Below are 27,600 nucleotides of genomic sequence, written 5' to 3'. Positions count from 1 at the left end.
AGATTTACTAATTCATAAAATACACTTTTATTGAATTATCTTCTATGAGATAGGCCCCATGCTGGGCATTGGAAATTTAAAGATTAATGAAATGCCCTTTCCTTCACAATCTACTGAGTGAGGGGTGAGAGGAGACACAGAAACAATTAATTTTAATGAATTTTGCAAGTCCTCACAGAAATATAAGTAAGGTGCTTTGAGGTAATGAAAAAGAAAGAAGTGGCATGGAATGGAAATTGTGGGAACAAATTCCGTAGAGAAAGTTTTTCCAGTATATTTTAGGAAGTCCTTTTAATGATGGGGACTGTAGACACTGTGGCAGGATGTTGCCATCATTTGACAACCATTCTTTTCTCTTATCTAGAAATAATGCCTTGTGCAGGGCATATGGAAACATTTTCTGTTCAACAAAGAGAGAAGGATCCCTCCCAGGAGATGAAAAGAGCCCTGAATGCAAAGTTATGAACTATTGGGATGGGGTCCCATCTCTGCATTCACTTACTGTGTAACCATGGTGATCACTTCCATTCTTGGACTTGTTTTCCTCACTTCTAAAGTGAAGACCATTAAACTTACTTTTGGATACAGGTGTGAGGTTGGCCTGGAGAAAAGGAAGAGATGTCAGAGAGAGTACTTCTAGTGACAGAAGGAGGGCAACTAGGTGTTGGGCACGAACAGTAGGCTCAGGAAAACTGTAAGAGGAAGAGATAAGCCAACTAAAATAATAATAGAAAAAGCCAACAGAGTTTGCCATTGGCCAAGCATTTACCTGTCCTTTACTTGTGTTAACAAATTTGGTCTTCACAATAATCTTTTGAGGTAGACACTATTCATATCCTCATATTCCTTATGGGCAAACTAAAGCTCAGGGATGTTAAATATCTTACACCAAGTCACACAGTAAGTTTTGTAACCTAAGCATGCGGGCCCCAGAGCCTGCATTGTAACGCCTTTCTGTACCCTAGAGCACTGGATGATTGATACCATGCAGGAAGTGAAATTGTGAATGAGACAGAAGATAAATTCCAATTGCAAAATTAAAGATAGCAGGGAGTAGTGGACAGTGTTGTGATGTTCTTGAGTATCTAGCCTCATTTTTAATCTGCATCCAATATGAAGATCAAGGTAGAGTAACTACCTGGAATTGTAATATGTTTAGGCTGGTGGAAATAATTGGGCTATAAGAAGAAGTGGGTCTCATTTTGGGTCTCATTCTACTTTACGTGCTAATGTTAGGAGTGGAAGGGAGGAAATAGTCCAGGTGAAAGAAGATGGTAGCCTGAATTAAGGTATGAGCAGTGGGGATAGAGAGAAGTGAATGGATTTGAGTTGTGGAGGAAGGAAAAGCAACAAGATTTGGTGATTAGTTGGATGGGAGGAGAGTAAGAGGAGAAAGAGAAGAAAGAATGGGGGATGAATGAGGTTTCTGCTTCAGGTAAGTGGGTAGATGGTCTTACCATTCATAGGGATAAAGAATATGAAAGAGGTACATGTGTGGGGGAGTGGAATAACAAGTTTATTTGCTTATTTATTTTTCTGTGTGAGGAAAATTGGCCCTGAGCTAACATCTGTTGCCAGTCTTCCTCTTTTTGCCTGAGGAAGACAGTCACTGACCTAACGTCTGTGTCAATATCCCTCTGTTTTATGTGGGATGCCACCACAGCATGGCTTGACAAGCAGTGATAGGTCACACCCAGGATCCAATCCAGCAAACCCTGGGCTGCCGAAGCAGAGCACACAAAGTTAACCACTATGCCACCAGACCGGCCCCACAAGTTTATTTTTTGACATGTTGAATTTGAGGTGCCCCTAGGATGTTCAAACAGAGGTGTTCACTATATGATATATTAGTTCTGGAAATCAGGAGAAAGATAAGGCTAGAGACTATGAAAATCATCAGCACATAGGAACTTCAGAAGCCATGGGAATAGACGAATTTACCCAGGAAGACAAAATAAAATTAGATGGGAAATAAAAACAGAACCCAAACATTTAAGGTATAGAAAAGAAGATCAATCTCTGAGGAAATGACTAGAGAGGTAGAAGAAAACCCAAAAGACTGAGGTCTCTGAGAAGCTGAGAAAGAGAGGACAAGTGTGTCAATGAAGGAGTGGAGACAGAGTCAATTGCTGCAGAGAGGCCACATAATATCTGCTGAGTGAAATGTCCATTGGATTTAACAGTGGAGGTCATCAGTGACCTTTGGGAAAATAGATTCACTGGACTGGTGGGGTAAGGAGAGCCTGGAAGTTGACAGGAAGTGAGGACAGTGATTGTGGATGACACTTTCAAGGTACTGAGTGGTGAAGCAAGAAAGAGGGAGGTATCTAGATGGAGCAGACTTGGGCACATTTAATGCTGAGTAGAAGAGCCATTAGCAAGGGAACTTTTAAAGATAGAGAACAGAGAGGGAGTATTCTGAGTAATGTGAAAACAAATGTCAAATGAGCAAGAGTAACAAGTGAAAACAAAATATTTTTATATATGCCCCTGTATCCAGACACCAGCAGGGACTTCTGTCTAGGACTACTTCCCTGGGTGCCCCAGATGGAATTGTAGAAATGGTGTATTAACATGCTTTACGGAATAGTTTCTGTTTCTGAAGAGGATCAGAGGAACAGTATGGCCCCCAACATACTGAACGTCTTTTCCGTGGGAGTGAAGGGGGTTGGTAGAAGACCTCCCAGCATACTCTACAAAGATGAGCACAGACAAGAAATAAATCAATATGAGCAAGGGTGGTTTATTAGCAATGCTGACTCAAACAATAAGCTAGGAAGGGAAATGTGTATCACTATCAGGTTTAATGAGTCTGATCTGGCAAACCTTGGGCTTGTGAGGTGAAATATAAATCACGTAACTTTGGCAACAAGAAGATAGTCCAGTGAACTGTGTATATGAAGATGGCCTGGGGGGAAGACAGACAAATGAAAAAGAAAAAAAAACACCAACACTGGCCCTGGGATGGGATACCAAGCCCTTGGGCAGCCGCGATAGCTCTACTTTTAAGAGAAGAATGCTGATCTTCCTATTCTCCTTTTCTCTCGTTCATTCATTCATTTCTTGAAGCCAACATTTACTTTCGCCCATGTCTATATGCTAAGCACTGTGTTCGGTTCTGGGCATTCAAAAATTAATAAAAGCCCATCCCCAGCCTCCTGGGATCACAGTTTCTTAGGAAAGTCAGACATCAAGATAAACAGTCCCTGTGCAATGTGGTAACACTACCTGTAATAAAGATATGCAGAAGGAAGCTTAGGTGCCTAAAACTTCCTGGCATAAGGAAAAGACTCAGTTAAGAAACATAAAATCTTTCCTTTCCTTTGAAACTACATGAAATCAGCAAATCTATTTCAGTCATCATTTTTCATAAAGGCATGTTTTCCATATTTTTTAAATGTATTTTTTATCTCAGTGAGGAACTCATCCCATTTACACTTGCTGAACACACTGACATGAATGTGTTTATCAAAGGATCATGGAATTCCACAGCTGGATGAGACCTGAGCAATCAAGCAAACCACTTTATTGTTAATTGAAAAGATTCTCCCATTATTTAGTGGTTATCACCCATGTAAATCACCCATTATCAAACTACTCTAAAATGATTTTCTCTTTTTTGCATAATGCCTTCTCCTTATGCACATATATATTTGTATGGTTACTGAAGTAAAAATACAATAAAATGTTTTTCTACCATTATTTAACATTGAATTAGAAATGTTTTTCCATATTATTGCACAATTTTTGTAATTTTCATTTGAATGGCTGCATTATCTTCTATTGTCTTGATCTAACTTAAGTTATTAAATCATTCCTGTAATTTTAGACATGTACAACTTCTCCACTTTATAGATGAAGAAACTGAGGCTCAGAAAGGTGCTTCATGCTTTGGATCTCTGTGAGTCCTTCCTTTATGGCATGCTGTCACTTTCATATGGAAGATGAGAGTTTTAGCCGATACAAAATTATTGGCAAAATGTCTTGTGAGGTTGATTAGCTTAATACTGGGGCATCATTTGGTATTCATAAGAGATCAGAGCATAAGGAAAAACAAATACCTGCTGAAAATTGAGGAGTCTGGTCAACAGACAAGGGAATATGGGTCACTCTTTCCGCTGACCCAGCAGTAGCTTCTTTTGCCACATTGGACAGATCCCATGGAGATCCTATATTCTCACACAAGCATGTGAATAGGCAGTATGAGCTTGCTTCATGCTTCAAATATTTATATCAGTAGAAGAACTTGGATAAATGCGGGTAAGGCTGGTATAGATGGAAGCTGGTAGTATAGGTTCACCCACTGGAGACTGTCTTAGGACGGCACGTCTTGCAGGAAGAGAACACTACCATGGGTGAAGGAGGGTCTTGGGAACTTAGGTGTGGAGTTCTTGATAGGAGGTAGGGAAGGCCCCATCAGACCTCTCAAATATTAGAATGTTAGTCCTGGAGGGGATGTTAAAGATCACTTTCAATTCACCAGATATCTATTTAGGTAGCAGAGGTTGAACTCAGACTTCGTAGTGCCAAGTTGAGTGCATTGTCCATCATGGAAAGAATAATGCCAGTGACAAATGTTTCCTCCTTCGATTACTAAGGACTTTCATATACAGTTTCAATTTCTTTAAAAGAAACTCTGGTCATCCTGTTTCTGTTTCCAGAGGACAGAAAAATGTGTTTGGCTATGATCCTCCCCCATAAAGTAGAGATAGGGAATAGCACATCCAAACTCAAGAGTCCATGATTAGAGTCTCAAGCCTTGTTTCAATATGTCTTGAAATATTTGTTTTAAAATGTTAATAAATTAAATAGATTAGTAGTAGATTCACTCAGTATTACCTCTCTAAATGCCACTTTTGGAAATGGTGAGATAAATGGGTCAGGGTTGAAGGAGCATATAGATAAGAGTTGGATGCAGGAGGGAAAGAAGTGGGAAAAAGGGAGGGAACTTCCCCTCCTGGCATCCCAAAGGGTATGTGCAAGTAAGACACTAGAATCAGAATTTCAGTTTTAGAATTATAATCAGAAAGCATGCTGTTTAATATTTTCATTTTATAGATTGGAAAACTGAAACTTAGAAAGACTTGTCCAGGTTTCAAGAGCTTATGAATGGCAACACAAGCCATGCTCTTTTTGACTCTAAGCCTAGTGCTTTTTGTCAACCAGTGGAATAATAATTTGTTACTACTGTTGCCATGAGATAGGATAAGTATCACTGGGCATGAAAGAAGAAGTAGGAACATGTTATCATCCTAAAGATTGTACCAATTTGGAATGTATAGAAAGCAATACGGTATAGATTCAGGAACTTTATCTTGGCATTTGAATAGTATGACTGGAAAAATTTCCTAGAAGGCTGGTTTGGAAGAAGTGGAGTTTGTGGAGATAGTACTGGAACTAGCCTTAGAGAAAGGATAAGATTTGAACTGGTAGCTGGTAATCGAGAGAGAGATTGTATGTCAGGCAATAAGTATTAACATTGCCACAGGACGAACCTGTGATTGCAGACAACATTCATTTCATTCTTTATGATAGTTTTAATATTCTCATTTTAATCTATGTGAATAACTTTGGGCAAGTTACTTAGCCACTCTTGTCCTCTGTTTCTTTAGCAGCAAGGAGGGAATAACAAAGCAGGGCTGCGTTGCAGGAAAACCAGGAGGCATTGTGAATATGAAGCATTATAAAGGGTTTTATTCACATAAAGGGGAAGGAGACTATGCTCCACAAAATTCTACAGCCAGAATTTCAAAGCATCATTGTTGCCTAATGATGGTTTTAGCTTTGCCCTCGGTGGATATATAGTTGGAGTTTTGCAACTGAAAAATATCTTTGTTATGTTTTGCCTGGATCAAAGCACACATAAAGCCTGATCGAATGGAAAAAAAAGAAAGATACAGGAGAGCGCCTCAGCATGACAACGAGCGGCCCTCAGGTTTTTGCTGATGCCCTAACTGCTTAGAATGTTCTGAAACCTTTGTAAGCAAGGACTGAAAATCCAACAAAATTACCATATATCATATCCTGAATGGGTGCTCATGCCTTACTGGAGATCAGAGTTGCTACAGATGGAAAGACCAAAATTTTGAGCCCCTCTCCAACAGGATATGAGGCCATGCCCCCAAAAGAAGAGATAATGCTTAGAAGAAAGTGAAACAGCAAAAAGTTGGAAGATTGTAAGAGAAGGTGAAGATAAAGAAATTTGTTTAAGTAAGAATGAGTCTGTGTAACAAAATCCAGATTTTTCAGTCTTAGCTACTCAATGAATTCCTTAAGTCAAAGAGGTTTTATGAACAGATAGAAGTATCTTCTAAGCAATTTATCAATTGTTTGCCTATAAATGAGATTTTTAATGAGAACCAGAGAAAACTTTCTTAATATGAGTGAGATTGGTGTTTCTGTTAACATGGGATGAAGGGACATGTTCCTGTTCTCCAAAGCTGTCATTTCTAATGGCATCCATATACACTGAAGAGTTTTCTTTTATTGTGATTCCAGATATAAATGAAAGCAGGAGCTGCTACCATTAGTTCTGTAAATTCCAACCAGACCTGAGAGAGTCATATTGAAAGTGAGGAATTTTTTTTTTTTGAGAAAGATTAGCCCTGAGCTAACATCTGCTGCCAATACTCCTCTTTTTGCTCAGGAAGACTGGTCCTGAGCTAACATTTGTGCTCATCTTCTGTACTTTATATGTGGGATGCCTGCCTCAGCATGGCTTGATGAGCAGTGCGTAGGTCCATGCCGGGATCCGAACCAGCGAACCCCAGCCCGCCAGTGCAGAATGTGGGAACTTAACTGCTACACCACCGGGCCAGCCTGGAAAGTGAGATTTTTTGATGCATACTTCTAGTATTATTGGCATCTTATCTTCTTCTTTAAAGAACTAATTAATGTCTAGTCCTTATCTTTGACTTTCTCAACCCACTCTTCATCTTTCTCAACAATTCTCTCAAGATCTTCTAGAAACATCTTGATGTTTTTATCCTGCTCAAAGGACAACCCTTTGGGGTCCTGAAATCCCTTTGCTACATATGGGCTATGTGTAATAACACAGATGCAAAAGTAGAAAACTCAGTTTAGAAAAGATGTATGGTTTTTGAGCTCCAAAATTTTTTAAAAAAGACCTAATTTGATTCACTATTTTTTCTCACTGGAACGACTATTTATCTAATGAAATTCACCTGCATTATAAGCTTGTGAGGGTTACAAAAAATTTCTTATGCTTTCGTTTAATTTCTATCTCCACCTCCAACCACCTCAATATTTACATAAAGTCTTATCCTTAAAAAATTCTCGATAAATACAGGTTGATTGAATGATTATTTGTTTACCAAATTGACTGGTTTATCAATATGCCATGGATGTTGCTTGGCTTCTCAGAACAGTTGGGAGTTTTCAATGGAGACACAAGAAAGCCTTTAGGGATCATGCCAAATTTATCTTAATCTCCCTTATATTGGTTAAACGCAGGCTCTGTTCAGTGCTTCCCATTGGTAGATGCTCCATTTCTGTTTATTGAATACAAAATAGTTTCTATTGTTGAACAATAGCTCCTCAATTAAGTTCTGTTATGAGAACTCGTACCACCAGATTAAATTTAAAAACAAAACCAAATTGTTGTTATATGACCTGGCCTTTAAGTATTGAGAATCTAATATAATAATAAAAGGTTATTTCCTTCAGGGTGTATTCTCTCTCCGGCCAGATGCTCATTGTTATATGCACAAAAAGCTCCTTAGAGCTAAAAGGTTCTCCCTTCTGTGGATGGAGGGGAAAAAAATGAAAACCATTTACCTGGTCAACATTATTTCATAGGGTGCTGAGGAATAAATCAGGCCTGGCATGACCTTCATTGAAATTTCAGATTTATTTACAGAGGTTGCCGCTGATCGCTTTATCTACTGGAGGCTCCGTTTCCCCTTGGTGACTCATAAGTAATGTGGTCCACGCAAACCCGTGTAAATAGAGCTAATATTTTAAGGGAGGTCATGCTATATACTCTTCCCCTGAGAATAGATGATGGCTGACTGCTGGGCTGATATGAAATTTATCTTTGTGAGGGAGAAGAGGGATCGTGTCGCCTAGAGGGCAGTATCGAGGGTTTGTGAATCCTAAGAGGGGCTGAGGCACTGGAATTCAAGAGTGTTTGTATTGTGTGTTTCTACGTGTGGGTAAAGATTAACGAAAGAAAACAAAGTAACTCACTCAAGTCAAGTCTTCAGTAGTCTAGAGTCATCATTGATTTTTCTCAATTTATTTGTGTATATTTTTTCCTTTAACCACTAAATCCAGTGGTCTCCAAAGAAGAGTTTGGCCTCACCAGTAAATAGATCTTTAAGCTGGTTTCTTCTGTCAACTGCACTTCTCTTCCTTTATCCTACTTTCAGTCCCTCACCGTTATCTCTCTTTCCTTGCTTTTTAATATATTTTGCTGGGAATCCTTGCACATAAGTAGCTCCTTTTCCTCACTTCTACTTAGGACTCTACAAACAGTAGCCCTTGGTATTTGCTGCACAGACTTCTCCACATATATGCAGAGAGACACTCACCCACCTACATGCACCTACCAGGTGATTGTAAGGCCTTTAGAAAACAAAAACAAGCTTCTGTTCATAAAATGTTAGTGTAAAATGTGAACTCCTGTGCTCTAGGATTTCTTATCTCTGCTTTATAATCTGTGATTGTATTCAACCTTATAAACGTTACTGATTAAGCTGTCTAGAAGGAGGTTAGATAACAGTATGAGAACTAATCAAGAAATACACAGTAAGCACATTCTATGGCCTCCATATGTTGCTGCTTGCTATGTGAGATAAGGACCTTGCCCTCATGTAGCTTACAATACGTTTGGGAGAAACAAGACTAACACTCTGGAAAAAATATCAAAAAACACACGTCTGTGTAAAATTAGCTAAGTGGTATGGACTTAAGGGGCATTCTAAATACATACATGGTCATGTCACTCTCCTTAAAATCATCCTGGGGGATAAAGTCCCCACTCCTTTACAGCTCTTGGATCCACAAGAGCTTCATGATCTGGTCGCAGCTTATCTAACCATACCTCCTTCATGCACCAGAAACTCTGTGTTGCAGCTTCGCTGTTATATTGTATTTGGGGATGAGGAAGCTAAAGATAAATAACTTGTGTAAGATCATAAGGCATTTTAGTTACAGTCATTTGACATGTAAGGTCCATTCCAAATGTGTTACCTTATTACATTTATCTCCTCTCAGCTTGGAATGTCTTCCTCTACCATCTCCCACTGGCAAATATCAGCGCCTCAAATCTTTCCAAAGCCAACTGAGTTATTCCCTCCCTTGCGCTCATGTAGCACTTGCTTCTTCTACTCCACTGCATTTTAAGTCATCTCTGCATCACACTCCCCACTAGACCGTGAGCTTTTTGAGGGCAAATACTGTGTTTTATTCACTGTGGATTCCCCAGTGCCTAACACCAGAATGTTTTATGGGTGTTTTAAAGATAAGTAAATTCTCAGAAACTGGCAGCATGATCTCCTAAGTGAGTAGAGAATGCAGCCACCTCATGAGACCTGAGAGCTACTAAATAGAACCTTCCTACTAAAATGTCCTCCCCTTCATCCTCCTCCTGTAGCAAGAGAGTCTACTCATACCCCTCACTGTTAAGGTTGCTATGGTCCTGATGCTGTGACCTGGGGCAAATTACTTACCCTTGTTTTTATCATAGTATCTTGTTTCATCGTTATCTGCATCATCATCTTCAGCAACAGCAGCAACAAGGCACATTTACTGAGTGTCTCTGGGGCCCTATACCAGGCATTGTGGGTACAGACAATCATAAAACCAGTTTCTGCCCTGGTGAATTGAATATAATCACAGAAAATAGAAACAAATGTTGTATATTATCACAGAGTTTTCATAGAATGCTATTATTTCAGAACACTTTGAAAATGAAGAGTGCTTTGGACAAATAAGGTGCTATAACGACTTTCTGGAGATTTATAAGGTACAATAACATGATAGAAGCTCTTTGAAGTTTTGTTATAAAGGCATCTGCTTAACTTTTTGTTGAGAAATGATTACATACAGCAAAATGTACAGATTTTAAGTATACAGTTTGATAAGTTTTGACCAATGGATATACTCTTGTACCCCAAATCCCAAACGAGACACAGAATATTCCTATCACTCTAGAAAGTTTTCTCATGATCCTTGCCAGTCAACCCTCTTCCCTGTAGCCCACCCCATTATTCTGATTTCTATCCCCACAGATAGTGTGATTTTGTCTGTTCTTCACACTTAATAGGCAACCCTTTTTTTTAAAATGTAATATTTATTAATATTATGCATTTTTATTATACTGTGAACTATGCCTTCAAAAATGCTAGGTTATCAGTTTATAACTTTCAATGGATTTTCATATCCATTTTCTGATATAATAATTTCTCAATGTAATAATATGAGGATACTTTAAGTGCCAAATGAATGATTCATACAGGGATTGCTATGGAATTTAGATGAAAATGTGACATTTAGGGTTAGTTTGAATTGGGAAAGCTTCCCGATGGTTGCTAGCCAAACTTCAACTGGACCTTCAGGATGGGTAGGATATAGACAAGAGGGGAGAAAAGAAAAGGGCGTTCCTAGATGCAGAAGTGGGGTGGACAAGGATTTAACGGAGGTGATGTGCATTGTGTGTTAGAAGAGAAACAACGAGAATAAAGCCATGGGAATAAAGCTGCAGTTCACACAGCCTAGTTCCTGCTTCCTTAACCCTGAGGACACCTCTGTGCACCTGGAGAGACACTGAGTCTCTGGTGAGAAATGCTCCCTGCATGTTCTTCTAAGTTGTGTTTCCTTAGCAGCTCTGAGATTACGTAAACTCCCTTTAGGGACTGAGCTCACGTTTATTTGAGTTCTATTTTTCTTCTCACACTCAGGGATAGCATATTGAATTGTTGGAAGAGGTCATCGAAAGGCTGTGACTGCTTGTTGATCTGAGAACTGGACCAAGGCTCCTCACCCTTCTCCTCTGTCCTTGGAATGTACAATCTGCCCACTTCTGCCACAGTGGGAACCATTTTCAAGGACACAGCCTTGAGAGAGCAATGTGTTGTTGAGACCATCTGGATTGTGTATGTGACTGAACCCAAGAAAGGCCTCTATAGAAGCTTTTAAGATTCTGGCAGGTGGGTGTGGAGATCTACTCATCTTGCAGCCAAACAAGACAATCCTCACGTGTAAGTTCTCTTGTCTTTTAAACCTGCCACCTACCAATCTGTAGTGGCCTGCCTCTTTCTTTGGTCTCTTCTCTTGCCCTTTGCATATGGGGGGCAGTTTTAAATTGCACCCTGGGGAACTCCCAAGGTTGAGAACCAACAGCTATCAAGAAAACTTTCTTTATGTTCATTGTTATTTTAGTAAATTTTAATGGAGAGGGAAGTTGCTCACAGCTTGGTGCTTAAATTTTATCATAAGGGAAATGATTGCAAGGATTCTCACGTCTTGGAACTGATAGGGAGTCTAGCTCTTCCTAGGGTAGTCTCTTTTCAGACCACTCTCTTTCTTCTCTGGTTACAGGGCTGTCCTTCAAGGAGTGTGCTTATCTCCCTGCTCGGGGTTGTCCTGTGCTTAGACCTCTTCAATCATTCAGAGGAGGGTGGTGTTTGGGGTAAAGAGCTGTGGACTGAGAAAATGCACGTCCCACTGAGGACCAGCATCGGTAGCTTTCTTGGCTGGATGTCTCCTACTTTCTAAAAAATTCCTCTCCAAACAGGAAGGTAGGATTTTTTGTAATTTTTCCAGTGAGATTATATAATTTATGCTGAATCACTGACTGACAATTTTTGGACAGGACCTGAGGCATACGGTCTACTTATAATTGTTTTCCATTATTTAAATGAGTGGTAAGGAAAGCAGAAGAGAACATACACATGCACACACACAACACACACACATTACAATGTCATAAACAATATGAAAGAGGTGCTATCCTAAATAGCAGTAAAGAGGGAAATGGATACTATATAGGGTTAGTTCTTGACAGAATAAAAATTTGTGCAGGCATCTTTGTCAACTTCTTGCCTTTCTGCCTTCCATTCCCAACTCATCTGAGACTTTGTGCCCTCTTATTGCTTTTCAAAGTTCTTTGCACCCATGCCCAATCCAGTGGTGGGAGTAGCAGACAGAAGACAGTGAGAAGATTGGATGAGTGGTCCTTTTAGATGAGATTCATGCCCCATCCTTTATTCATCTATTATTAGACATGAGAAATATACAAAAATCAGAAAACATTGGAAACCTTCCATATTGTGTATCCTTCCGCCCTGATTTCACAGTCAGAGGAACAGGCATAACAATGCAAGTGCTTTTACAAGTTCACAGAGTGAGTTAGCAGTGGGACCAGGGCTACGCTCAGTTCTTGGCTCCATCTTTATATCCCTTTACCTTGCACCCTGGTGACTCATGAAATAGAGAAGCAGTGGCTTTGTGCATGGTTTTACACCAGGGAACATATTATTCCCTTCCTCTGGGACAGCGTTCCCCCACCCTCTACCTAACAGATCCTCCGCATCCGCAATGTCTCATGTAAAATATGACTTCCCCGTGGAAAGCCCCCCTTAGTCCCAGGCTACCTACTGTATTTTTCAGGAGGGCCCTGCCTTTCCTCATTGCGCATTATACTTCTAATTACCTATTAACTAGTTGTCCTCCCCACTCGACTGTGAGTTACACGAGGGCACAGTGCCTGACACATAGTGTATGCTCAATGGATATTTGTTGGTTGAATGAATGAATATGGATTGAGCTCTTAGCTAGGGCTGTATGTTTCAGAAATGTTCACAAAGACACCTTACCTCTAGTATATAGGCTTACTGTTATTTAGTCTTTCTTTTAAAAAAATTGTTTTTTTTTTTTGTTTTTGCAGGCAAGTCTGGCCAACTAAAGCAAAAGTAAAATTTAATGGAAGGTTATTGCTAACTCACAGAGAAGGCTGAGAACCAGGCTTGGAAGAGGGACTGAGATAGCCCGAGAGGAGCAGAAATGGTAATGACTAAAACAGTCTCATAGCAAGGAGAGCTGGGTCAGAGGCCATGGCTATAATCGGTAGATTCCTACATTTAAAATCTCTCTCATCATGAATCAGTTTCACGCATCAGGGAAGGAGCACCTAGCCTAGGTTGAGTCTGTTCCTTGGCCCATTAGGGAAAGAGTAAATTTCTCGAAAGAAGATCCTATTAGAAAAGAGGAATGAATGGTAAGTGACTGAGACAGAAAAGCAAAATAAGATGTATGTCCACTCCACGTATGCATCAATGAACAGCCTGAAGTTTTTCTGTATTTTCACAGACAGGGTGAGGTGCTCTCCAGCTCCTTAGGCACCTCTCACACAGGGGTGCAATTCTGTTAAGATTTCTGCCTTCCCCATGAGTGTGTGAGCTCCCGAGGCCTGGCAATAGCTGGTGTATGATGAATGTGTGTTGAATGGATGAAAGACTGAATGATAAATGGGTGAGGTGGTGATCATCAGAGATGGCTATCAGAGAAGAGGTCAGAGACAGAGACATCATATCATAAGGTGGATGTGGACAATAATAAGCATTTGACTTCAGGTGTATATTCACTTCTTAAATATTTCTCACAACAACCTTGAAAAACAGGCAGGACCATAATATTCCTGATATTATTGATGAAAAAATTAGACTTATTGAGATTAAATGATTTATTCTGGGTCACAAAACTAATTATTTGCAAAGCTGGGATCAGAATATAGGTCACCTGTCTCCTACTCCAATGCTTGATATAATGGTGGAGTAATATTTTTTTCATTTTTTTATTCAAATGTGTGGTGATGGATGATAAGTCAGAGATGAGTATGGGATTTTGTAAGGGAACAAAAGAAGCTTGAGGACATTTGAAAATAGTGGGCAGTCTTGGAAACAAAGCTAATGAGAAGTACCATGTTTATGTGTGTATAGGATATGAGAGTGGAGTGAGTATTTTGTGTATGTGTGTATATGTGTGTTTAACATGGAACATTTAGGTAAAGATTCTCTTGGAAATAGAACTCTGAGAGAGGAAATAAAGGAATAAGAATATTATGGAGCCTTCCAAAAGTTCTATCTCATTGCTCCTATCCCTGAGAATTAAGGTTTTTTGTTGTCATTGTTGAATTATTATATTTTAAGAAATTATCATTGAAATTGATGACTTTGCTGCTTATATTAAATAATATAATGGTCTACCACCACTAACAATGAAAACAACAATAGAAAACCAACAACAATTATTAAAAAGAGAAGCTTGTGTTCTTGGAGAAACAGTTTATGAAAAGACTGGACTCATTAAACACAATTTCAAGATATTTTAGATTGAGTAGTTGTGATCCACAATTATTGCTGTGGGATGAAAGGCTACTTTCAGGATATTGCAAATACCCCGAACATGAACACAAGACTTTGGAGGGACCAGGAAATTTTCTAATATGCCCACAGCCCAGTTTGGGATCCTAATCCTCTCCTGGATCAAGGGAAAAGTAAATCTTTGCCTTAGCAGCCCGTGTAGGTGGGTTACCTCACCTCCTTTTGTTGTTTAGACAGTGTCTGCTATTGTGGAGGGATAATGTTATATAGAGCCTTCTCAACTCCCAGCTTTGGCAGGCAAAACAGAAAGCATTCTACTTCAGAAGTTTATTTTCAAGCCAATTCATTCTAAACTCCCCATTCTGGGTTAGACTTGTCATCTTCAAGCATTATTTAAAAATTTAGATTCTTAGGCTACTAGTGAGGGTTAATCTATGATGGAGAAGGAAATAGGGTGTGTGAGCAGTTCACACCTTTGCTCTTTCCTAATCTCCACATGTAACTCCAACATGCATGTTCATTTTGGTGAATTAACTTCTGTATGTGAGACAGAAAGGAGAAGAGCTAGAAAGAAGCCAGAGCAATGCCTACGGTTAGACCTAATTCTCAAAGATTGGAGTAAAACAGTATAGAGGTTCTTCAAAAAATTCAAAATAGAACTACTGTATGATCCAGCAATCCCACTTCTGGGTATATATCCAAAGGAAATGAAATTAGTGTCTTGAAGAGATATTTGCCTTGATGTTCATTGCAACATTATTCACAATAGTCAAGATATGCAAACAACCTAAGTGTCTGTCGATGGATGAATAGATAAAGAAAATGTGATATGTGTGTATGCACACATATACAAAATGAAATATTCAGCCGTAAAAAAGAAGGAAGTCCTGCCATTTATGACAACATGAATGAACCTGGAGGGCATTATGCTCAGTGAAATAAGCCAGACATAGAAAGACAAATACTCACAGTTCACTTATATGTGGAACATAAAAATGTCAGACTCATAAAAACAGAGAGTAGAACGGTGGTTGTGAGGGGCTGTTGGGTGGGGGAGACGGGGAGATCTTGGTCGAAGGGCACGAAGGTTCGGTTATGTGAGATGAATTAGTTCTGGAGATAAAATCTACAGCACGGTTAGTGGAGTTAATAATAATGCATTGTATACTTGAAATTTGCTTAGAGAGTTGATTTTAAAATGTTCTTACCATAAAAAAAATCATAATTATGAGGTAACACATATGTTAATTAGCTTGATTGTGATATTCATTTCATAATGTATATCTATATCAAAACATCACATTTTACATCCATATAAATACACACAATTTTTATTTGTCAAGTGTACCTCAATAAAGCTAGTGAAAAAAAAAGATCAGAGCAAGCAGATTCTCAGTGAAGATATTCCTGGAAGCAAAAAGTTAAAGGAAAGGGCAAGAAAGAAAGAAAGCCAGAGGCAAATGGGGACCTCAGCATGAGGCGGACATGACCTGTAGGCAACAGCCCTTGATGGAAAAGGGACCCCAAAGAAACCCTTGACCAAAACAGGGAAAGAAAATTATCAAACTCTAGTCCCATTGGATCCTTGAGAAATTCACCTCCCAAAGACTGAGTTATTCAGGAGAGGTGGTGGACGGAGGGAGGAGGTGGAGGAGGAGATGAGAGAGAGAGAGAGAGAGAGAGAGAAACTGTCAGGCCTCATCGTTGGCAGCATTTTTGATAATGAGAACAATGGTTCTATTCACAGGTTCAGTTTCAAAAAAAAGATGTTCCATCATTTGGCAGTTTGGAAGTTTGGCAGCTAGTGTAGAGAAAGAAAAATCGACACTTAAAACTGGTGAATTTTACCTTCTTCCCTCAGTTCTGTTAGCCCCAGTTTTTCTGAGGCAGAAGAGGAGGAAAGTCATATAGCTCATAAAATTCTTGCAGACTGTAAGTGTAAAGAGAAAAGGATTCCTGAGATGTGTGTTTTGCCTTTCTACAGAGAGCAAAAATTAGCATTCAGACTCCTTGTTACAAGTCCCATTTTGATCTTTTTTTAATTGCCAGTGAAAAAGTAATGAAGAACAATTCTAATTTAGGCACAAAAATCCTACAAATGATAAAAAAGGCCAAGCTGACAGGTGCGCTGAAAATGGTCATGTCTTTCCTCTCACTTTGAGTCTAACTGCAGCTAATAATGGTCCGGAGTCATCCTTTGAACTGCTTGTGGTGTCTTTCATCTGGAGAGTTCAAAGCACTTTACAAACAATAAATAATTAGGTCTCACAAAAGTCCTTAGTGTACGAACACGAGAATTACACTGTACCCATTTCACAGTTGCAGAACGGATCACTGCAGGCCCAGAGCTGGCCATGGAAAGAATCTTCTCTGAGTCATCTGCGCTTGACTTCTTTCTCTCACTTTGGGGGCCTCTCAAGCTCCCACACACTCCTCTGAGAACCCCCCTCCACATTCTCTCCATTAACCTGCGCCAAACTCACTGATTTAAGCACCTTTCCTCCAATTTCCTTTTCTGATAATCCCTCTCTTTTGCTTGCTTCTTGTTTCATATAATCATTGTCTCTGCTGCTTTGTGAGAATGATTGTTTCTTATTTATTTATTTATGTACACGAGAGAGTGTAAACTGCATTTAACAAATTAGAATAAGTTTCCTACTTACTTTTAAAAAATGGTTAATGAATAAGTGTTTCTGGTTACCTCCTAGGTCTGCAGCAGTGGTCCGGGTACTACAGGAGGAACAGAAGGAGCGTAAAACACAGATCCTTCCTTGGAGAAGCTGCAGGCAGGTGAAGGGACGGGACTGAGATCTGGGCTACAGCCAGAAACCAAACACTGCAACAAAGGCTCCATTTTGTGTATTACTGAGTCCTAGAGATGCAGGAATTGGGGAGGAAGGACTGGGAGTCAGACAGGCTTCTTGGAGGAGCTTGGATTTGGTGGAAATTTTGAAGACTGGGTGAGCAGAAGATTTAGGAGATGGATTCCAGATCCAGGGCCAAAAGGTGCCCTGGGGTGTGGGGGAAGTTGGGTTGTTGGGGGCCGGTAATAACAGATAAAATGAGAGAGCACCTTTCTATAGCATGCAGCATAGGTCCTTGAACATGTTAGCATCTCAGGGAAATGGGGTGTGTGACTGACAGAGCTCAGTGCGGCCCTTTTCACAGTGGTTGGAAACTCAATCTAGTAACCTGCAGAGGTTTTCTGCTTTCAAGCAAACTAAAGGTAACTTTCTCTTAATGACATTCTTGATCCTCACTTTATTTGAACTTCATTCTTCTGCTGGGGATCTTGAAGCTTGTTTCCTATGTCTAGGGGCAGAGACAGGGCTCTGGTATGGATCATTGTCCTTAAATATGGAGCTGTCTAGGCCAGGGGTCATATGTAAATGAGCACGTAGAGCAAGAGGACATTCATTGTTGGGGGCTTTGTTCATTGTTGGCTTCTAGAAGGAGATAAAATATGAACTGAGCTTGGTTATGGATTGATAGGGGGCATGGATCCTAGGAGAAGTGGAATGAGGGTGAACAATGTGGCAATAGGAAGTGGTTATCTGTAGGAAAGTCGAGCACTTTTGGTTTTCAGAAACTTTTTCTATCTACCTTATCTCATTTGATCCTTATGACATCCTTGGGAAGCAGGCATGACAGCTTTTATTACTCCATTTTACAGATGAAGAACATGAGAAGTGGAGAGTTTAGGTTGTCCCTAAAGATAATGTAGCTATCTAACAGCAATTTGGGTCTAGAATCTAAGACTTACATCCCTGATCCCAGGTCCCTTCCTGCTAGTGAGCTGTGTCCAGCGATGGAAAGACCTTGGAGCAGACAGTCACCAGGAGACGCTGCTTCTCTTCCTGACTCTGGGAGTGGAGAAGAAGCCAAGAATCTAGGAGACAAAGCTGGTCCACCCTCTATTGACTGGGGTCTCTGGCTGAGCTAGTATTTTAACAACGTTTCCTTGCTCGACTGGGAACTTAGTGCAGGACCATGTACACAGTAGGTGTTCCATAAATATTTGTTGATGCTGTGGACACAGTACAACTGGCTCACAGCAGGCCTATCATACCTAATCTCCTCAGAAAGGACAGGGAAGAGACTGAAAATAAAAACTTCATCAATAATAGAATCTGTTGTTTTTCCTGCTCTGCCCAGGGAGACTTTGGTTCCTCAGTTGCATTTCCAGTATTTTAAGATGGGAATAATTTTCACAGTGGCAGGTACAGCTGGTGAGATGCTGTTTTAATATGAAGGAAAACGCTAGAATAGAATTTAAGAATATTAAGAAGGGATTTGATTTCTGACAGAAATATTAGCTGTAAAGGCCGGTATGAAGATTTTAGAGAAATTTAATTAAAATTTAATCTTCTTTCTAATTAAAGTTTTCTTTAATTAAACTTAAAATTAAATTTGCTTTAATTGGGGGAATTTAAAGGGTATTACCTTTTGAGTGTCAATCATTCGGAAAGAAAAAAATTATGCGGCTTCATCTAGTTTAAAATGAGGATTGGTGTCAAATTTCTAGAAAAGTAATAAAAATATTGTATTTAAATATAAATCAGCACTCCTAGGTGTTTGGCTCCCCACTTGCCTGGCTCAGGAATATTTGGCTTGAATTGTGGTTTCCCTCTGCGTAGCAGACCTCAGGAGAAGGTCAGGTTTAGATCTTCAAGGGCCTTAATATGAGAGTCCTGCAATTTTTCTCCATTATTCAGCTCCCCCAAGAGCTGTCTCCCTTCTGGCTGGATTGCTGTGTGCATCCCTCAAGCCTATTTTGGAGAACCTGCTAGATCAATACACCCGGTGAAATGGTGGCCTCCTGTCTTTCTCTGTGGCCCCAAGCCCCTTCATGCCCATTTCCTCCCCAAAGCCTTTTCCATCGGATATATTAGAGTCCTTTCAAGACCCAGATGTCATCACCTCAAAAACCGAGGCTGAAAGTGAGTTAATTTCTTCCCCTAGCATGGCTCCCCCTTGTGACGTCACAATTTCCGACGACAGCATCTCAAAAAGAGATGCTTCATTCTCCCTTTACATCGTCATCAGTTATCAAATCCTTCAGGGTACCCACCACAGCCATAGCTTCAGTTTTGGTCCTTGTCTCATCTCTAGATGTATGAAAACAATAGCTTCTAATAGCTTGTCTCTGCTTCCCTGGTCTATCTTGCACACTATTGCCAAATCATGAGTCTAAAAATACTGCTCCTTGTCTACCCAATAAACATCAAACTTCTAACTTTGGCATTGAAAGCCTCCAGCAGGACGACTTCAACTTACCTTTTCCATGTTCATCTCCCTCGACTTTGCTAACACACCTAGTCTGCTCCCACCATGCTAGTTACTCCTCCTTAAATATACCTCAAGATTTTCAGCTTCTGTGCTTTTTTCCACATCTTTCTCCAGCCTCAAATGTTTTCTTTTTTTCAAGATCTTGATGAAATTCCAAATTGTTCACAAAGCAACTCCTTGTCAATCCGGCCTGGCAGGATAGCTCATTCTTCTGTAGCCCTGTAACTTTTGTTCTGCATACTGACATTTACATCCTTTATTCACATGTATCCTCTATTTGACAATTTCTGAAGCTTGAAATGTGTTATCCTCCCATTTGATCTCTGGATCCAGCGGGATGTATGTCACAGAAGTGTTATTATTCATATTTCATATCTGGCCAATGTGAGGCTCTGAAGGGTTTGGCTTCCTCGAGATGTCATAGCTGGTGAGTGACAAGGTGAGGAGTGGGATCCAGCTTCTCTCCCGGCTTATTTCTGAGGGTTCATTTTACCTTGCTCTCCAACAGTAAGGTTTCCTATAAAATTCTGGTTTTCGGCTGTTCTCTTCAAATAGTTTAAACACTTCAGAAGAGAGAAGGACAAAGACCTTTTAAGAACTCAGATTTGAAAACTGTTGGAACTTTGAAAACTGCTGAGCTAGTTAAAAAGATAATCTTTTGCTATTTTATTCAAAGTAAGTATGGCACAAATAAAGATCTTCAAAGGAGGATAAATGACCGCGTGCTTACTGGCTTGTCATCACTAATGGAGAGAGACACTCAGTGCACTTCTCTCTCAGTTTCCTTCCGCCCTCCCTCCCTTCCTCCTCCAGACCCTTCTCCCGTCCCTCCCTCCCCTCCCCTTTCTTCACTCCCCCCCTTCTCTTTCCTTCCTTCTTTTCTTCTTTTGGAAAAAGACAAAAGTAATTCCAGTAAGAGATACAGGATGTTGCAGGAAAAAGTAGTGGTTAAAGCCTTAGATAAAGTGGACTAGGCATTTAGGATACAAAATTAGAATTCAGAGCTGGAACTTGCATCTTCCTTTGGATCCTTGGAGCCAATAAAATGCTTGGTGTAGCTGTGAAGCCTGGAGCAGGGCAGCCAGAGCACAGATGCTGACAGGGAGTCTCCTCTGGAGTCAAGGGCAGTGTGTGGTAGAGGTAGCCCGGGGTCCATGGAGCAGTCTTTTTACTCTAACACTGAGAAATCCCTACAGTGCTTACAGTGCTACTGCATTCACATCTCCTTTCAAAGGAAAGTGTCCTCAAGCAGTTCTTGTGCAGTTGCTGGAGCTTCTGCTCTGAGTGTTGAGAACAACAGAGCCGTCTCTGCTGCCAATGTCTGGACCAAGAAATGGTCTCAGCCAAGGGCAACAATGGACAGGCTGGACGTAGAGGAGGCTAGCCTCCATGTTTTGTGGAACAAGGCATCCTCCACATTAAATGGTAATTTATCAATCTAACCAGATAGTTTCTCTTGGAAGAATGAATACTTCGGGCACGTAGGGCTAGTGGCTCTCTGAGGTCATGATGAGTCATGGAGTAGATGAGCTGCTTTCCTTGAAGCTTGGAAGTCCTGGGACCCAAAATGGCCATACTACCCCTGAGCCAATTGCCTTGCTGTCCTGCTTCCTCATAATAAACGATCATTACAGAAGGCACTTGAGAATGTCTTTTCTTTGCAATCTTAAAAACATAGGATCCTGATTGTGTCACTTTATGTCAAAATCTTTCAGAGTTCTCGATCCACTACCTTTCAAATTATGAATGATCAAGCCTGCTTTTGAAGACTGCTTATCACTTAGCTACATTCCTAAACATCTGTCTATTATTTCTCTAGATCAGGAGTCAGTAAGCTTTTTCTGTAGAAGGCGGGATGGTAAACACTTTAGGTTTTGCAGGCCCCAAGGTCTGTGTTGTAACTACTCAATTCTCTCAAAGTAGCTATAGACAACACAAATGTGTGAGCATGGCTGTTTTCCAAGAAAACTTTATTAGTGGACACTGAAATTCCATGGGAGTTTATATATTTCATATAATTTTCCTGTGTCATGAAATACTATTCTTTTAGAAAAATTTTTCCAACCACTTAATAATGTAAAAAGCATTCTTCAATCACCAGCTGAAAAAAAAACACATAGTGGGCCAGATTTGGGTCACAGGCCTAAACTTACCAGGCCCACCCTCTCCATAGATATTGTGCTCTTATCTCACTAGGCCACTTCTATCCCCAGGGGGTACCTCTTGTTTTCCCACTTCAACAACTTTGTTGATGTTGGTCTCTCAAACTGAAAAATCTTATACTTAGTGCAAATTTGTCAAAATTCTGCCTTATGTTAAAAAATCTAGCTCAAACATAGAATTGAGAGTAAATTCTAGATTTCCTATTCTCAAGCCATACTAGGAATAGGAAATGGTTAGGACTTTGAAATAAGACTACCTGGCTCTGAATCCTAGTCTCACTGCTTACTAACTCTGTCGTCTTGGGCAACCTAATCTTATTAAGCCTCATCTGAAAAATGGAGATAATAACAGTACTCAATTCATAGTTCAGAAGGCTATTGTAGGGATAAAATATTATAAGCAGGTAAAGAGCTTAGCACAGTACCCAACCAGGATGCAGTAATCTGTCCATGTTACAGTTGTCGGCTCTCTGTCCTGGGTCCTTTGCTAAATGGTACACTATCCCTCTGCAGTTTAGAGAAGAAACCATTTTGCAAAGCAAACAAACTCAATGCAATACCCTTTGTTTTAGCGAACGTCTTCATTCCTCCATGCACATTCTCATTTCTTCCACTTGATTTGGAAATAACTTAAAAGAACAAATGCATTTTTTCCGTCTCTTGTCTACGCTCATTCCCACAAAGGAAATGTTGTAATTTTCTCTTTTCTCTCTCTTTTTTTTTAAATTTTAGGTTTGTTGTATGTGGTGATAGAATTAATGTAGTTTCTCCTTTTAACAACAAATTTATGCTCTCAGAGTCTTATCTTACCACCACATCTTGGTTTGGGTACTAGAGCCATCAATTTATATCAACCCAGTTCCAAGAGTAATGTTGGTTTATTAATTCTTGCTGAGAGTATAGAAGCAGGGCCAGGAAACTCTGCAGAAAGAATTTATTTCCTTTCACTTGTCTTTTGATAAAGTGTAAAGAACATCAGGTAATTAGAAGTAGGAGGGTAAGTTTTTTTTTTTTAAATTTAAACTCATTTTAAACCATGTCAGGTACAAGTTGGAAACCAGTTTAAACTTTTTGAATTCAAGTGTAGTTTTTCATAATCAAAAGATACTTGCCTTCTAGGGTTACTTCATCTATCATTTCATTCATTCAGGGCATTTAATGAACACTTAAAGATCACCTTAACTAGGTTGTCTGGGGGAAAGAAGATAAATGAGGGACAGTCATAATTAACTCAAGTAGCTTCCAGGCCACAAGAGTGCCTCGCCACACAAACAATGAGCTATAACAGCAGGCAGAATGTGATGCCCTAGGTAGGCACACAGCCACTGTGTGGCAAGAAGAAGCAGCCAAGAGCTGTGTTGCTAGGGGAAAAGGCTCAAGGGCAGTTAGATTGGTCAGAGGGTTGGCGGAAGGCACCCCCAGCTAATGGGACAGCATGAGTGTGAAGGTGTGTGGTAAGTTCAGGAAGAAAAGAACAGTGGTTTGTGTGACTAGAGCAAATAATGTATAGAGGGATAGAATGAGAGATGGGACTGAGAAATCTATACTCACTGTTCACAAGCTCTTTGTGTCCTTGCGAAGACCTAGCTATCTTGGAAGAAGGCGAAGAAATCCAATTAAAGAGAATAATTATCTTTTTAATTCAGAAATTGTTCAGAAAACATTATTTATAGAATGAGACATGGAAATATGGAAATTCCTGATTTTTCAGTGGTAAACTATGGAAATTGTCATCACCAAAGGACAATTTCTAAGAATGGAGCATGCACCTTTTGAAAGGCATTGTCACCCTACTTGAAGCGAAAGAATCATAAAAACTCAGAATAGAAAGGAACCATAAAAGTCCTCTGATCTAATATTTCCAAACAATTTTTATGTGAGGATCCCTTAAAAATGCCATAAAATTTCCCATATACTCCACATAATAGTTGCATTCTCTGATTAAAAAATTCATAATTACAAAAAACAACCATGGATTTAGTGCCACTGTTAAGTGAATCTGAATCTTACTCATCTCGGCATCTATATTATGTTAAAGAAAAGTTGTCATAAAAGAGCATGTGTCAAATATGTTATTTATTCAGGCTACAGCCAATGCTAGTACTCAATAGATTTGTGGTGTCCTTGCATAACTTGAAGAGGAGAGGGTCCACTCGTATCCCATGCCTCTGATCCTGTCACCTCAACTGAGTCTCATAAGTGGCTTGTCATCTAGTTAGCTAGTGGTAGAATCAGGACAAGAGAGACTCCAGAAAGATTGGGTTAAATTCAGCTTTCCCTGTTCAATATGTCTTTTGCATTGTGCCAAGGCTCTGGCCCAGGAGGAGAGAGCTGGAAGATGGGGTGCCTGCCCTCAAGGAGTTTGTGGCTTGGTTGCTGTTGATCAATGGATACCCTTTCTATAGTATATTATCTTTAAATTTTCTCTGTAAGGATTCAATGTTAATTAATGATATAGATCAATAAATGGTAAGGAAAACTGGGAAATAGACTTTGTGTTTTTTTGAATCATAGATTAAGTTAGTAACTGGAACCTTCAAACATGACATTTCAGTTTACACATTCTCCATTCTACCCGCTCTGCCAACACCCCGCCCAAGACTTCTGGGGCAGCCTTGCTCTGGCTTACTACCCATTTCTGTAAGGGGTGTTTGGTCAGTAACATTACTTCTTTTCCTCACCAAAGGTGACTTTTAGTTTTGTCATGTTGGAATTCAAAAAAGGTACAGGAACAGGGTTGAATTGTCTTGACGAGGTTAGATGAAGTTTTTATGGACTCAGGAATAGACATTAAGTGACACTCTATGGAAAGACACTTCTAAATGATCATTGAATCAGCGAATTATGCTGTGGTGAAAATGGCAGGGGGCTCGATGCCTTAGGACCTAGATTTTCTTCTTGGATTTTCAATTCCTTCATCTGAATGGTAGCATACCAAAGTGGTGAAATCATGGGCACCAGAATGAGACCACCAGGGTGCAAATCCTATCTCTGCCCCTTACTAGCTGTGTGGCCTTGTTCTTTGATGTCTCTGTGTTTTGGTTTCCTCCTCTATAAAATGGCTGTAGTTTGTGGAGTAATAGTGCTTGCATTATATGCTAGCTAACACGTGTGAAGCACTTAGCCCAATGTCTATTGCATAAGATTAAGAAAAGTTAGCTATCATTATGTTCTATAAAATAATAAAGTTTGTACTCAATGACCTTCAGAGCTGGAACAGTGGCATTAGATGAGTTTGAATTCTGGTATCACTAATTGGGAGACTCTAGGTAAGGTTTTATTTTCCTTATTTCTCTAAGCCTCAGTCTTTTCTTCTGTAAAATGGGGATAATAATACCTATTACATCGTTCTGAAGATTAGATGAAATGATGACACAAATTTCTTAGCATATTCTCTGACACATGGTACATGGACAATAATTTGTACTCGTTTAACTTATAATAGCATTTGATGATTGTGACTTTTGGACATATTTATGATTGGCTACTATGTGGAAGGTCCAATGCTAAAAGTTTTGAGGAATGAAGTGTCTTTTGTCCTCAAAGAACTTACCAGCCAGCTAGAGAAGTAAGACACACAAATCATAAGAGTATAAAAGTGAAATATATGTCATGCAAAAGGTGGTACAAGACAAGATATGATGAACTGTCAAATGTCTCATGGGTTCAAATAAAGCAAAGACCCAGCGAAGACCTGTGATTCTGTGATAAGCCAAGGCTCTTATCACAGAAACGTATTATTGAAAGATGGCGGCAAGCCACATCTTACTCCTTACAAGTTTCAGGGATTCTCATCAAATGTACAGAAAATAAATAGCAGTTTTTTCCCTGGTCAAAGTCCGAGAGTGACAGATGTCCAAACTGAGAAAGCTGCCATTACCACGTGCTGACAAAATTGGGCTTTTTGTGTAGAAAGTAACATCTAGTTTATTTCCGGGCACTTTGCTGGGCTCGTCTTCCATGACCCCCCTGCGGCAGTCCTTGCATTTCTCCATGGAAGCTATCCCGCAGTCTCATGGACTCTTGGTTAGGAACTCTTCCCTTGAAACAGAGCATATATTTACTTTCTCTCAATCTCATTTCAGTGTTCTCTAGGGTGACGTGGAACTATTTTTCATCTCTTTTGGGACTTGTGATCTTTCAATATTTGCCCACGGTTCCCTCGCCAGTACTACTACCCCATCTTATAGCTTAGCTCAGGTATTAGTATAAATGTGCCCAATTTAAATGCTAAATCACTAGGCTATTTTTAAAGACTGTGTGCTGGGAGAAGTGAGCAGGGAACAAGGAAAGGCTGTTGATTTAGAGGAGCGAATTGCAAGCCTGTAGAGGTGAATGACTGTGTGTGTGTCTGGTGAACTACCTGCCATATTGCTCTGCTGGCGAGAACGGGAGAAGTGGCAGGAGTCAACAAGAGACCAATTAAAATCTGACCTCTTCATCGGTGTGGGTCCTGGCTGCGGGTATCTGGGCCAGGCGGGTGGCCTCTAACTACCTCTCAACCTATGCAACTGGTTTAGAAGCTTCTATTCTGAGGATTGATGAAGGTGGGGGTGAGTAGGCATGCTGGAAAGAGACTGTGGCTCGAGAGTGGTTTTCGATAATATGGACCCCTTGGAAGCAGACCGTGAAGATGACTAAAACCTTCAGGGAAAAAAGCAAGCAGAAGGTTCTGGGAGGAAAAAGTGCCAATTTGTTTTAGAGAACAAGAGGGAAGAATTTTCAAGGACAAAGGGTGAGAAACAAAAGGGGAAATGAACATACGCGTTGCAAACACACCACACACCACACGCATGTATCCACACACCGTATTCAGGGGGGTTCTCTGATGTTCTGTGCAGCAGGATTGACAGGTTCTTGTCTGCAGGCTCTCTTTGTCATCCAGAATCTATCAAACAGGCAGTTGCGAGAAGGTACTTTTCAGGGATGACAGTGTTAATGATAAAGGACTTTCTTGTTGAGGTTAGCTTTCCTGACAAACTCGTGTTATAATTACATGCACAAACCTCCCTCCTACCCTTTAAATTACCTTTCCATGAGGTTATTTTTTCCTTTGCCTCCCTTGCTCCTGGAATCTTTTCCCTTGAACTCCTTCGTCCAAGAAAAATTTCTGCAGGATTCAGGATTTATTTTTTCTGAAAACCTACCTTGTTTCCTTAGTCCTGCTGAACAAAAGTTGGATTGTTGAGTATCTCCAATTCCATTGCCCTGGAGATTTCTCAGGCTGGTTAGGGGACCTAGTGTCAAAGGTGAGTATCACATAAATCCACTACCATATTTTGTGAAATCACATGCCTTGGACCTGAGATCTTCAACCTCATCATTAATTAGTCCTGCATTTTGACCCTGTTGAGTAGGCATGTTATAGCATAAATAAGTAAGATGATTGATGTTATAATTTTAAAACAACGACGTTACCTTCTAGTTAGTTCACTCTTCAGACTTATTTCCAAATACTTTCTAACATACTCCTTTTGATAGAATGAGGATGGTTTCTGTTAAGGCCAAACATTCTGGGCTCCTGACCTCTGCTTGTTGCAGTTCTTTGCTTTCACTAAGTGTATCCCAACTCTATCCTCTGTCAAAATCACAGTCCAGGGGCTGGCCCCATGGTGTAGCAGTTAAGTTCATTGGCTCTGCATCAGTGGCCCCGGGTTCTCTGATTTGGATCCTGGACGTGGACCTACTCACTGCTTATCAAGCCATGCTATGGCAGGCATTCCACATATAAAATAGAGGGAGATGGGCACAGATGTTAGCTCAGGGCCAGTCTTCCTCAGCAAAAGGAGGAGGATTGGCAGTGG

At 40.1% G+C, this 27,600-nt stretch overlaps 1 long non-coding RNA gene across 1 annotated transcript; it reads left to right on the top strand.

Moving 5' to 3' along the window:
* Window positions 1-11,090: 11,090 nt before the first annotated feature.
* Window positions 11,091-17,135, top strand: LOC139084930 (uncharacterized). The gene is made up of 3 exons (XR_011542869.1): window positions 11,091-11,222; window positions 12,911-13,029; window positions 17,054-17,135. It is a non-coding gene; the product is annotated as an uncharacterized lncRNA (long non-coding RNA).
* Window positions 17,136-27,600: the final 10,465 nt, after the last annotated feature.

The sequence above is a fragment of the Equus przewalskii genome, chromosome 7, assembly GCF_037783145.1.
Source record: "Equus przewalskii isolate Varuska chromosome 7, EquPr2, whole genome shotgun sequence".
Taxonomy (NCBI): Eukaryota; Metazoa; Chordata; class Mammalia; order Perissodactyla; family Equidae; genus Equus; species Equus przewalskii.
This window is presented reverse-complemented; position numbering and strand designations above follow the sequence as displayed.